Raw genomic sequence first — 15,128 nt, 5'->3', positions numbered from 1 at the left:
TAAAAAAATAAAATCCTAAAAAAAAATGTGATTTTACTTTGTTTTAAGAATTAATTTTTTTATATATTTTATGATTGAATAAAAACCCCTGATTAACACAGAGATGGTTTGATATACTAGATAATTTTGTTTATTTTTAATGATTTTTAATTATAATTTAGCTTTAAGAAAAATTTATAGTAAACATTTAATGATTCTAATTACACCAGTTACGTCCCTAAGATTGCAAAAAATTGCACCATAGAAGTCCTTGAACCGTTTTTCGTTAACGATGCGCTGACGTGGCTTGATGACGTGGACCTTTGGTGACACGTGTCACCTTATGGTTTGACCACGTGTAACGATATGATGACGTGTCGGTCAACGACACGTGGCATGCTGACGTGGATGGGCATGCCACGTGTCACAATGCTATTTTGCCACGTGTCAGATTATGCCACGTGTCGCAATGCTATTTGTCCACGTGTCATCCACTATGTCATCGATATATGTGCACCAAATTGGTTCCTTACTTTGCATCAAATGACTCATCTTAATCCCTGAAATTGAATGCCATGCACCAAATTAGTCCTTTCATCAGTTTTTTCTCATTTTTTTTATAAATTTAAAATTCTCATTATATATTTGAATACACTAATTTTAATTTTATCTTTTCACAAGTTATTTAAATACAAGTATTTTTATAAAATATCTTTAAAATATTAGTCTTAATTATACAATTTTTTTCTACAATATTTTATTAAAAGAATTATGTGACATATTGATATTGATTTAATAAAGAGTGTAAGTTAAGAGTATAATAATATTCCTTAATACAATTTTTTTAATATTTAACACTTTAATAAATATTTTAGGAATACTTGATAAGGCACTTATTAACTAATATAAATTAATTATTCTCATCCATTTTAAGAATATCCGATTTTTCATATAATTAACTTCTCACTAAATTAATAAGATAGATTTATACTTTCGATTATAGTAATTCATTTTATCAATAACTTAGTTAGGCGGCTTTTTCATATATTACATGATTAATCAATATAAGTACTTATGGTAACCATGACTTGAACAGTATTAAAAAAGATACAAATAAACATAAGCGGCAATAATAAAGTTTTGGTTTTAGTTAACATGTACTCTAACGATACAAGTTAACATTATTAATTAAAAAATTTATTATAAAATATGTATAATAAAAAATATAATTAAAATTAGTGTATAAAAAATATTGAGAATTTTAAATTTATAAAAAAATTAGAAAAAACTGATGAAGGGACTAATTTGGTGCACGACATTCAATTTTAGGGACTAAAATGAGTCATTTGATACAAAGTAAGGAACAATTTGGTGCACATGTAACGATGACATAGTGGATGACACGTGGACAAATAGCATTGTGACACGTGGCATACTGACAAACGAGATTTTTGCCAGTAAAGAATATCATAAAAACAGTCGCGTTGTAGATATAGTTTCTAAACCAACAAAAATCCCTTTCGTGCAAACGTTTTGGTTGTCACAAGTAACAAACCCCTTAAAATTGATAACCGAGTATTTAACCTCGGGTCGTCTTCTCAAGGAATTGCAGGGAAGTATTGTAATACCCTAACTACCAAAGTTCACACTTCCGGCTGCGCGACTCTGATAGCTCGGACATTACGACGACACTTATACTACTTAATACTAAAATATGAGCCTGTTTGAAACTTTAAACCGCAATACCGCTCCCAAAAATACTTTCGTTCGATAACGTACATCCATAAATACCATACAACTTACAAAAACTCATAAAGGGTACATACATATATACACTTATATACATAGATAATATTATAAGCATTATCCAATACAATTCCTATCCCTCTTACAGAATATATCAAGATAAAGGCGAGGGTACAATAAACCATAACTAAAACAATACAGAGCATCACAACAACAATTAAATAAGCTCTTCGTAACTTCTGCGCCCATATCCTGAAAGGGGAAAAATGTAGGGGGTGAGAACATCATCCTCGAAATTCAAGTTCAATAAATCAAAACTTGCCTTAATTATCCTTAATAAAATAATCTCTGAAATTAAGGTTATAAATAACTATATGATTTGAGACTTGATCATAATAAGACTTTTCAAAGATTCTGGGCCTTACAAGTATGTTCTTATTATTGGTTATGGAGATTGTAAAATTGGGGTTTCAAGAATGAGAAACGAGTAATTTAATGACAAGTAAATTAAATGGCAATTGAAAATAGATAAATACTGTAAAGCAAACTCTTGGTAAGGTATGAGAAATTAGAGGTCCTATCCTAGCTATCCTTATCAATGATGATGATGGTTGAATCCTAATTCCACTTTGTTAACCTTTACTAAGATAAAGGAAGGTCAATGGCTTAATTGGTTTGATCTTCGAATCCTATTTATTTCCTAAGAAAAGATTGGGATTATGGAAGTTCAATTCAATTAACATAGATAACAATTATCAATTATGCTGTTGAATTGGATAACTCCTGAGTTACTGATTTCTTAACCAAGACCAAAAGGAGAAAAATAAATCTACTTGGAATAAAAATGTCTTCAGAGTAAAAGTAACAATAGCATGAATAAGAGTAATCAATATTAAACTGAAATACCTCAAATAACATCAATAAAAGAGTAACCTGTAACATGAAAGGATTCATAAAGTAGCTTACAAAAGTAAATAAAAGGAATATTGAACCTGATCAAAAGAGATAATCCTGAAAGTGAATAAAAATCCTAAATCTAAATCCTAATCCTAAAGAGAGAGAGAGAATCTCTCTCTAAACTAAATCTAATTCATGGAAAGTAAAATTTGGCGAGCTCTCCCTGAATGGATGCATTCCCTTACTTCATAACCTTTGATCTATGCCTTCTGGACTTGGATTTGGGCCAAAAAGGGCTTCAGAAATCGCTGGGAGCGTTTTCTACAATTTCTGGTGCGTGGCCTCTGTCACGCGTCCGCGTGGGTCACGCGGTCGCGTCGTTCGGAGCTTTTCCTTGCCACGCGGTCGCGTCAGTCATGTGACCGCGTCATATTCGTTCTGCTTAAGGCGCGCGGTCGCGTTAGTCATGCGGCCGCGTCGCTGTTGATTTGCGCTTGGCACGCGATCGCGTCGTCCATGCGATCGCGTGGATGCCAGTTTCTTCAAGGACTTCGTTTTGTGCTTTCCTTCCATTTTTGTATGTTTTCTTTCCATCCTTTGAGTCATTCCTGCCTTAGAAGATCTGAAACTACTCAACACCCTAATCACGGCATCGAATGGAAATAAAGGTAATTAAAATAACTAATTTTAAAGCATAGGAAACATGTTTTTCACATACATCACATAATAAGAAAGGAGAAGTAAAACCATGCAATTAATATGAATAAGTGGGTGAAGGATTGAATAAATCACTCAAATTAAGCACAAAATATATCATAAAATATGGGTTTATCAACCTCCCTACACTTAAACAATAGCATGTCCTCATGCTAAATCCAAGGTAATAAGTAAGGTTAAAGTGATGGAATGTCATGCAATGCAATCTAATCTAAATGCAACTACCTAAATACAACATGCGATTCTACTTTATTCACTCATATATAAAGCTTATAGGTAGTTAAATTAATTCACATTCTCAAGGAGTCATATATGTATATATAGCCAAGCCTTAGATAATCAATAAGCACTTTTACAATTGAGATGGGAGAAAAAGCATTTTGTGAACTTGCAAGACAATTAGATAATTCAAACAGAGATAAATGTTAATGAGCTATTGAACCCTCACTGGATTTGTGTTTACTCTCTAGTCACTCAGTGTTTATTGGGTTAATCACTCTATTCCTCTTTTTATTCTTCCTTTCTATAACTTTGTTCTTCATCTAACCAATCAACAATTATAGAATACAGTCATACCAAAAATCATGAGGTCTTTAATTAAGGTTGTAATGGGGCCAAGGTAAAGGTAAGGATACATGTATAAGGCTAAGTGAGCTAATAAGTGAATCCTTAATTAGACTAAGATCTCACCTAACATACATACTTAGTAAAACAAAACTTTTTTTACCTATTTTCCCATATTTTTCTTACTTTTTGATGTTACATGCTCATGTTTCAACCTTTGTTCTTATTCCATATGCATTGCTTTTATTTTTGCATTTGGGGAATTCTTTTGTATCCCCTTTATTAAATACTGAAATTTTTATGTTTATATATATATATATGTATAAATATATATATTTTAATGCACATGGTAATTTAATCACTTTGATTTCTCATGAGCATGCTACCCAAAAATTTCTTAGTTTGAGTTATTTTATTCTTTTCAACTCTTCTACCTTTTGTTTTTATCATCCATGTTCCCAATAGGTTTCCCACATTTTAAACTATTCATAATTTTCTATCTTAAGCTAACCAAGGATTCAACTTGGGATTTTATTTTGTTTTTCTGCTTAAGGCTAGTAGTGTGGCTAATAGAATAAAAGGAGATTTAAAGGCTCAAGGGGGCTAACAAGGGTGATGTAAAAGGTAGGTTATTTTGGGATAAGTGAGCTAAAATCAAATAATGGCCTCAATCACTCTTTTGGTATGTATCTATATTCTATATTCTATATTCTATAATCGGACATATAGATTAAAACAAAGTAAAGAATACCAGAATATAAAAGAAGGGCGAGAATGCAAAATGCAGAAATAGAGTAAACATACATAAACAGTAGCAATGTATAAATACTCAGAAAATAAAAATAAAAATAAAGAGAAAAATATAGAAAAATATCCAAAATAAAAGAAAAAAGAGTCTGTAGTGGTTCACCAAGATAATACGCCAGAGATGGCGACCTCCCCACACTTAAAATGAAGCATCGTCCCTGATGCTCACTCAAGCAGGGTGTGAAGGGGTGTCATCACTGGAAGGGATGGTAGCTGGTGTCTCTGTGGTGGCTGGCTGAATGGGGATCTCAGGATCTGCAGCCTGGAGCTGATGTGGGACTTCTGCCTGTGGTGCCGCCTGCTCGGTGTCTGCCTGGGGATGGGTCTCTGCCTTGGGCGCATCCGCCTCCTCCTCAGATGCCTCAGAAGGTGTGTCAGGCTCGGAGAGGATGTCGCCGAATCGTATCATCAGCTTCAGGTGCTCATAGTGTCGCTTGTTGCGACGCTCCATCTGGTTAAGTCGTCGAAACAAGCGGTGCACCAGATGATAGACAGGCTCTGTGGCAGGTGGAGGTACAGTGGTGGTGGCAGGGGTGGATGGTGCAGCAGTGGAGGAAGGGGGGCCGGCGGATGGTGTGCTGTGTCAGCAGTGGCAGTCACGAATGGAGGTCTGTAGCCCAGGGCCAGAAAGTTCCTGCTGTGTGGGATAATCTTCTTGCATTCCGCAGCAGGTGGCCTCTCATCAGCATCTTCCCATGGCACGTCAGCTCGACGGCTCAGCTGTGTAACCAGATAGGGAAAGGGAAGAGTACCGCGGACGTGGACCCTGGCCATGTAGTGCCGGATAAAGCGTGGCAGGTATAGGTCCTTACCCTCCATCACACACCATAGGAGGGTGATCATAGCGGCTGGTATCTCAGTCTCGTGAGTACTCGGCATAATGTAGTTGCTGAATATCTGATGCCATAGCCGAGCCTCATCGTTCAGGTAAATCCGCTTGATCCCGTTCGACATGGTGGTGTTCTGACCCATGATCCAAGGAACTGACAGGTCAAGGGCAATCTGGGCCTTGACTGCATCCCAGTCAAAACGCATAAAGTGCATATCCTCCTCAGCTTTCTGATATCCATCTGTCTGATCGGTCTTAGACAGAAGTTTCAAAACCTCTTCTATTGCCTCCTCAGTAACCAGAATCTGCTTCCCTCTGAGGTTCACTGCATCTAGAGAAGTTTTGAAGTAGTTGCAGTAGAATTCCCTAACCCAAGATGCATTAACCTCAGTCAGAGGTCTCTCCAGAAAGAACCAGCCTCTTTGTTTGATCTGATCAGAGGTGTATTGCTGGAGTTCTTCTGGGATCTTCAAAGTCCGCTCCAGGTATAGGTACCTGGAGTTTGCAAACACCGCATACTTCAGCTCACAGTATCGGTTTGCAAACTTTACTGGGTCATTGGCGGGAAGTAGCTGGTCGGCCTTCTTCTGCGGGGTAAAGGCTTTCTCCCGCGAGGAGGCATCATGCATGAGGTCGATGATAGACATGGAGGCTTCTCCTCTTTTCCTTTTGCCAGAAGTGGCCTTGCCTTTTCCCTTTCTCTGGGAATCTGACATCCTGAAAAATAGAAAATCAGGATATAATAAAAATAGGAAGGCAAATAGGCAAATAATCAAAGAAAACACAAAGTGGCAAAGGAGCAATAGGATAATGAATATGAGTTAAGTAAAATGAGCATTTAGGATTTGTATAGGAGTGCAAAGTCTGAAAAGAAGAAATCACAATCCAAAATGTAATTGAATGCAAGTTAAATAGAAAAATTAACATCATGCCTCGGTTAGAATGTTAAAAGAAAGTGAAAGAAAAGCAATAAAAGAAGTTTTGAAAAGGTTAGGTTGGTTAGAGTTAAAATTAGTGTGTTAGTGAAAAATGGGTTAAAGTAAAAGGCATAATGAAAATAGTCCAAGTAACAAGTAATCACAGGTAGAAGCTATAGGTAACTCATATTCAAACAAGTAAAATAGTTTGATGATGATTCAAATAGAGATAAAGAAAGCAAAATTAGGAATCAAACATCAAAATTGCAGTTTAGGAACCAGGAAATCAAAGAGGATAAGAATGCATGCCCTGGCATTCATGAATGGTTTGGTTAAAGCAGAGGAAAATAGAGTTCAAGATTCCAAAATCAAAACATGAATGAAAGTCAAAAAGATTTATAAAAAATTTGGGCAGCATTTTGGCTAAAATTGGATTTTCTCGGAAAATAAACAGCAATCAAACAGTTCATATGAATTAAAAAAATTAAGCTGCAGTTACATATAATGAATATAAACCTGAAAATTCAGTGTAAAGAGCAGCAATATACAAGAAATATAGCATATGAACAAGATCACAGCAACAGCAGATTTGTAAATTTGATAAAAGAGAAACATGAACAGTGCAAGTAAACAGACCTAAATACACTAACCACATCCTAGGCTACCTAACAACCTAAAATCCACTACAACATGCATATCTAACTAGCCTAAACATGAACATAAACGGAAAAATAAGAATAACAAGAATAACATAAAAGGGATTGCGTGTTGCGGAACCTGGAAGGCCGAATAATGAGAATAGGCAGAAAGGTGGCTGGGGGTGGTGATGATGGTGGCGTCCGGTGGTGGGCACGGCGGTGCGGCTGTTCGGGGCAGGGGGGAAGAGAGGGTAATGGGGGTAGGGGAAGGGAGGGAGTTGTGTTTGGTGTTGCTGGTGGAAAGGGGGTTGCGGTTGGGACTGTTGGCTGATGGGGTTTCGCATGACTGGGGGGTTATATTTTTGAATCCACGCGGCCACGTGGAGCACGCGGTCGCGTGGCTGGAGCGAAAAAGGTGGTTGACGCGATCGCGTTGGTGACGCGATCGCGCGGAGGGCAAAAAGAGTAAATGACGCGATCGCGTGGGGCATACGATCGCGTCGCTGGAATTTGTGCTAAACGCACGAATCCAGCGTCGTTTCAGCGTAACTCTCTTTCTCCTTGGGGGTGTTCGTGCAATCCATGCGACGCGGTCGCGTCACTGACGCGGTCGCGTGGGATTGATTGTGTGCAAGTGACGCGATCGCATGGGGCATGCGATCGCGTGGGCCATTTTGTGCTAGACGCATAATGGCCGCACGATTCCAGCCTAACTTTCTGGATGTTGGATCTTTACGCCAATCTCCAGGTCACGCGGCCGCGTGGATAACGCAGTCGCGTGGGAAGTGTAGTTCGCCATTTGACGCGATCGCATGGATGATACGGTCGCATCGCGCACTCTTTTTTTTATGCAGTATGCAGAATGCAATGCTTAATGTGAATGCTATGCATGATTTCAGGTTCAATAAAATAAAAATAAAATTCAAAAACAAACAAAATGAAATAAAATTAAAATTGCAAAAGGAACGATCATACCATGGTGGGTTGTCTCCCACCTAGCACTTTTAGTTAAAGTCCTTAAGTTGGACATTGGAAGGGCTTCCTGTTATGGTGGCTTGTGTTTAAATTCATCCAGAAATCTCCACCAATGCTTGGAATTCCAATAGCCTCCGGGGTCCCAAACTAGGCATGTAAAGCTTCTGAGCAGCTTCAAACAGATTGTCAGGCTCCCAGGGTGACGAATGTCAGAATAGAATCCATGATCGCAAGCCTTGTTCTTAAATTCGCCTCCGTCTTGATCTATATTTTTCCATTCGGGCGGTTTAGAAAGTAGATTCTCACCATAGTGACCAAACGTTTTTCAAGATCCATTCAATTGGGCTTGATACCAATCCGTGCACTTCAAGTTGAAGCGTGGAACCTTATTGAACCTTGTACGCCAGCTCTGAACACGAGCCATTTCCCTCTTACTCTTAAAGCCGCAGAGAGCTCTAAGCTGGCCATCTGTTTCAAGTAAACTATATTCAAGTGAATAAGTAAAGTTAAAGGTTAAGGATTGTACCAACTTGAAGCTTGTATTAGGCAGTAATGGCCTTGGGGTAGGTGTTTCTGGTGGTTCTGTAAGTTCTTCTCCCTTGTGCTCTTCTGTGAATTCCTCCACTTCCTTGTAAGGTTCTTCAAATGCATCTGAGTCCTGGTCAAAGTCTTCTATATCTTCCTCATCACTTGAGTCATAGATTGGAGGTTGAGAGAAATCTACCTCTGCATCATCTTCGTATTCAATTGGGGAAGATTCTTCGATCTCAGAGAATTCACTTGCGGATGCAAGTTCATTACTAAGAGAGCTTGACTTGTGACTATCATCATCAAGGGAATTTGTGTCCTGGGTTATTCCGTCTAGTTCTTCATAAACGACTTGCCTTGGGGATTGTGCAATATCCTCCTTAGCATCAACTGTAACGTCCTTGACGGAGTTCTCCTCAGCTCTGGATTCCCATGGAGGTTCAGCATCTCCTAGATCTTCAACCAACTCTTCTTCTTGTACAATGACAGCTTCTTCTACTTGTTCTAGTATGAATTCATGCTCTATCTTGTCCACTGGAGTTTCTAGTGTCTCCTTCATGCTACGCTCTTCATTAGATTGTCCACATGGGGCTGTGGTTGGTCCTTGAATGTTCGCATGTCTAGAAGCTAATTGAATTACTGCTTGTTCTAGTTGTCGAATGGTTGTTTGAAGTTTATTTACTGTTGTCTTGAGGCGAACCTCTGATTCTCTGGGTGATGGATTTGGACATGAAACATAGGGAAGTGGTGGTGCTTGGGGGTGATTGGATTGGAACTGGGGTAGGAAAGGATCATACGGTGGCGAATGTTGAAGAGAAGCTTGTGAGTGTGGTGGTTTGAGGTTATGTTGAGAAGATGGTCTATAGGCACGGGGTGGGGCTTGTTGGTAGTTACAAGGTTGTCCACCATATCTTTCAGCTGGGGATGCATTGTAGAATGGTCGTTGTCCATGATATCTTGGAGGGTGTTGTTGCCTAAAGGGTTGATCAGATCTTCTTGGCTCCATCCATCCTTGATTGGTCTGACCTTGATACATATTCCTGCGGTCTATAGGCACGGGGTGGGGCTTGTTGGTAGTTACAAGGTTGTCTACCATATCTATCAGCTGGGTATGCATTGTAGAATGGTCGTTGTCCGTGATATCTTGGAGGGTGTTGATGCCTAAAGGGTTGATTAGATCCTCTTGGCTCCATCCATCCTTGATTGGTTTGACCTTGATGCATATTCCTACTGTAACTTCTATTTTCTTCAACAAAGTTAGAGCCAAACTCAAAGCGAGAGGGGTGAGAGTCCATAGTAGCAAATAAAATTAAAAAGGAGAAACAAAAATAAATAAACAAGTAAAAGAAAAATATTTACAATAACCAATAATAAGGCACACGTTAGCAGTTCTCCGGCAACGGCGCCATTTTTCACGAACGAGATTTTTGCCAGTAAAGAATATCATAAAAACAGTCGCGTTGTAGATATAGTTTCTAAACCAACAAAAATTCCTTTCGTGCAAACGTTTTGGTTGTCACAAGTAACAAACCCCTTTTAAAATTGATAGCCGAGTATTTAAACTCACATAGATAACAATTATCAATTATGCTGTTGAATTGGAAAACTCCTGAGTTACTGATTTCTTAACCAAGACCAAAAGGAGAAAAATAAATCTACTTGGAATAAAAATGTCTTCAGAGTAAAAATAACAATAGCATGAATAAGAGTAATCAATATTAAACTGAAATATCTCAAATAACATCAATAAAAGAGTAACCTGTAACATGAAAGGATTCATAAAGTAGCTTGCAAAAGTAAATAAAAGGAATATTGAACCTGATCAAAAGAGATAATCCTGAAAGTGAATAAAAATCCTAAATCTAAATCCTAATCCTAAAGAGAGAGAGAGAGAGAATCTCTCTAAACTAAATCTAATTCATGGAAAGTAAAATTTGGCGAGCTCTCCCTGAATGGATGCATTCCCTCACTTCATAACCTCTGATCTATGCCTTCTGGACTTGGATTTGGGCCAAAAAGGGCTTCAGAAATCGCTGGGAGCATTTTCTGCAATTTCTGGTGCGTGGCCTCTGTCACGCGTCCGCGTGGGTCACGCGGTTGCGTCGTTCGGAGCTTTTCCTTGCCACGCGGTCGCGTCAGTCATGCGACCGCGTCATATTCGTTCTGCTTAAGGCGCGCGGTCGCGTTAGTCATGCGGCCGCGTCGCTGTTGATTCGCGCTTGGCACGCGATCGCGTCGTCCATGCGATCGCGTGGATGCCAGTTTCTTCAAGGACTCCGTTTTGTGCTTTCCTTCCATTTTTGTATGTTTCCTTTCCATCCTTTGAGTCATTCCTGCCTTAGAAGATCTGAAACTACTCAACACACTAATCACGGCATCGAATGGAAATAAAGGTAATTAAAATAACTAATATTAAAGCATAGGAAACATGTTTTTCACATATATCACATAATAAGGAAGGAGAAGTAAAACCATGGAATTAATATGAATAAGTGGGTGAAGGATTGAATAAATCCCTCAAATTAAGCACAAAATATATCATAAAATATGGGTTTATCACATACCCATCCATGTCAGCCTGCCATGTGTCGTTGACCGACACGTCATCATACCGTTACACGTGGCCAAACCATGAGGTGACACGTGTCACCAAAGGTCCACGTCATCAAGCCAGGTCAGCGCGTCGTTAACGAAAAACGGGTCAGGGACTATGATAAACCCATATTTTATGATATATATATTGTGCTCAATTTAAGTGATTTATTCAATCCTTCACCCACTTATTCATGTAAATTGCATGGTTTCACTTTCCCTTCCTTATTATGTGATATTTGTGAAATATATGTTTCCTATGCTTTGAAATTATTTATTTTAATTACCCTTTATTACCATTCGATGCCGTGATTTATGTGTTGAGAAGTTTCAGATCTTCTAAGGCAGGAATGACTTAAAGGATGGAAAGGAAACATACAAAAATGGAAGGAAAGCACAAAATGGAGTTTTTGAAGAAACTGGCAGCGACGCGAACGCATGGACGACGCGGTCGCATGCCCAGCGCGAAAAGGCAGCGACGCGAACGCGTTACTGACGCGGACGCGCGCCATGAGCGGAACACAGATGACGCGTACGCGTGACCGAAGCGAACGTGTGACAAGGAAAATTCCAGATGACGCGACCGCGTGACAGACGCCACGCACCAGAAATTACAGAAAATGCTCCCAGTGTTTTCTGAAACCCTTTTTGGCCCAGATCCATGTCCAGACGGCACAGATTAGAGGTTATAAAGTGGGAGAATGCATCCATTCATTATCATGTCTTCAATTATTTACTTTGCATTATCATCTCTTAGGTTTTTAGGATTAGGATTCCTCTTAAAGGATTTAGAATTTCAACTCTTCATCAGGTTCAATATTCCTTTTACTTTATATTTCTCTTTTACTTTCAGATATTTTAATGCTCTCATTCAATTACTTATGTTGCCAGATTGATTTATGAACTCTTTACATTTAGATTGATTTTCTCTTATTAATGCAATTGAGGTATTTCAGATCTAAGATTCTTATTTAGCTTTTTATATTATTGGCTTTAATTGATTAACTGGAAGATCTTGAGTTATCAACTATCCGTGATTGGTTGTTATGTCGGCTAAATTGACTGGTATTCCACTAACTCTGGCCTTTCCTTAGGAGTTGGCTAGGACTTGGGAATCTAACTAATTAGTTCACTTGACTTTCCCTTGCTTTCATAAGGGTTAACTAAGTGGGATTAACTTCCATTCTCATAGGAGCAACTAGGATAGGACTTCTAAATTTTCATACCTTGCCAAGAATTTATTTTATAGTCATTTATTTATTTTACTTGCCATTTAAATTACTTGTTTCTTACTTTCAAAACCCCCAATTTACAAAACTCATAACCAATAATAAGAACATACCTCCCTACAGTTCCTTGAGAAGACGACCCGAGGTTTAAATACTTCGGTTATCAATTTTAAAGGGGTTTGTTACTTGTGACAACCAAAACGTTTGTACGAAAGGATTTTCTGTTGGTTTAGGAGCTATACTTACAACGCGATCATATTTTTGATTTTCTTTACCGATAGAAAAACCGATCGTCAAAATGGCGCCATTGCCGGGGAACTACAAATGTGTGCCCTATTATTGGTTATTGTAAATATTTTTCTTTTACTTGTTTATTTGTTTTTATTTTCTCCTTTTATTTCCATTATCTATTATGAATTCTCACCCCTCTCGCTTTGAGTTTGGTTCTAATATTGTTGAAGGAAACGGAAGTTATAGCAGGAACATGCATCAAGGTCAGAGAAATCAAAGATGGATGGAGCCAAGAGGATATGATCAACCCTTTAGGCAACAACACCCTCCAAGATATCATGGGCAAGGACCACTCTACAATGCATACCAAGCTGATAGATATGGTGCATCCCCCTGTAATCACCAACAAGCCCCACCCTGTGCCTATAGACCACCCTCTCAACGTAGCTTTGAACCACCACACTCACAAGTTTCTTTTCACCACTCACCACCGTATGATCCTTATTTACCCCAATTCCAATCCAATCATTCCCTAACACCACCACTTCCCTATGTACCATGTCCATATCCATCACCTCAAGAATCACAGGCTCACCTCAAGGAAACAGTAGATCAACTTCATACAACCCTTCATCAGCTGGAGCAAGCAATACATCAATTATCTTCCAGACGTTTAGACACTCAAGGAACTCCAATAGCTTTATGTGGAGAATCTAAGGACAAACGTAGCATGAAGGAGGCACTAGAAACCCCAGTAGGCAGTAATGAGCATGAATTTGTTCTGGAACAATTGGAGGAAGCTCAAATTATCCAAGAAGAAGAAGTACTGATTGAAGATTTAGGAGATGCTGAACCTCCATTGGAATCCAGAGTTGTGAAAAATTCCGTCAAGGACGTTACAATTGATGCTAAGGAGGATAGTACACAACCCCCAAAGCAGGTATTTCATGAAGAACTAGACGAAATAACCCAAGATGCAAGTTTCCTTGATGATGATAGTCTCAAGTCAAGTTCTCCTAGTAATGAACTTGCATCTGCACGTGAATTCTCTGAGATTGAAGAACCTTATCCAAGTGAATATGAAGATGATGTCGAGGTAGATTTTTCTCAACCTCCAACTTATGACTTGAGTGATGCGGAAGATATCGACGACTTTGATCAAGACGTGGTTGCATTTGAAGAAGTTTGCAAAGAAGTGGAGGAATTCGCAAAAGATTACAAGGGAGTAGAACTTACAGAACCACTGGAAACACCTATCCAAAGGCCATTACCACCTAATACAAGCTTCAAGTGGGTACAATCCTTAACCTTTATCTTTACTTTTCCACTTGAATATGGTTTGCTTGAAACAGATGGCCAGCTTAGAGCTCTCTGCGGCTTTAAGAGTAAGAGGGAAATGGCTCATACTCAGAGCTGGTGTACAAGATTCAATAAGGTTCCACATTTCAATTCGAAGTGCAAGGATTGGTATCAAGTTCAATTGAATGGGTCACGGAAGACATTTGGTCATCTTGGTGAGAATACAATTTCTAAACCGCCCTGATAGAAGCATATAGATCAAGATAAATGCGGATTTAAAAGCAAAGTTTGGGATCCTGGAATCTATTCTGACATTCGTCACCCCGGGAGCCTGAGAACCTGTTTGAAGCTGCTCAAAAGCTTCACATGCCTAGTTTGGGACCCCGGAGGCTGTTGGCATTCCAAACATTGGTGGAGATTTCTGGATGAATTTAAGCATAAGCCACCATAACAGGAAGCTCATCCAATGTCCAACTTAATGACTTTAACTAAAAGTGCTGGGTGGGAGACAACCCACCATGGTATGGTCGTTTCTTTTTCAATTTTTATTCCGTACTGTTTGATTTTATGTTATATTATTTTTATTGAACCTGGATGTTATTCATAGCATTTGCATTAGCATTGCATACTGCATAATTGCATCCCTGCATATGTTTAAAAAAAGAAAAAAAGAGAAGGCGTGCAACGCGACCGCATTGCTAACGCGTTCGCGTCAGATGAGAAAACCACCTCCCACGCATCCGCGTCAATCACGCGAACGCGTGATCTGGAAATCGGCGTAAAAATCCAACGCCCAGAAATCTGGGCTGGAATCGTGCGGCTGGTGTGCGTTTAGCACAAAACCACCCACGCGTTCGTGTCCCTGACACGAACGCGTCACTTGCAAAACACCCATCCCACGCGAAAGCGTGAGCGACGCGTTCGTGTCGCGTGGATATTATGGCACCCCAATGGAGACAAAGAGTTGCGCTGAAACGACGCTGGAATTCTGCATTTAGCACAATTTCTAGTGACGCGGTCGCATGCCTCATGCGACCACATCATTCATCCTTTTACCCATTCCATGCGATCGCGTCACTCATGCGATCGCGTCAACCCCATTCCACCCTAGCGACGCGATCGCGTGCCCCACGCGTTTGCGTGGATTCAAATTCACTAACCCCAGTGACGCAAAACCTTA

This window comes from Arachis ipaensis, chromosome B09 (genome assembly GCF_000816755.2).
Source record: "Arachis ipaensis cultivar K30076 chromosome B09, Araip1.1, whole genome shotgun sequence".
Lineage (NCBI taxonomy): Eukaryota > Viridiplantae > Streptophyta > Magnoliopsida > Fabales > Fabaceae > Arachis > Arachis ipaensis.
This window is presented reverse-complemented; position numbering follows the sequence as displayed.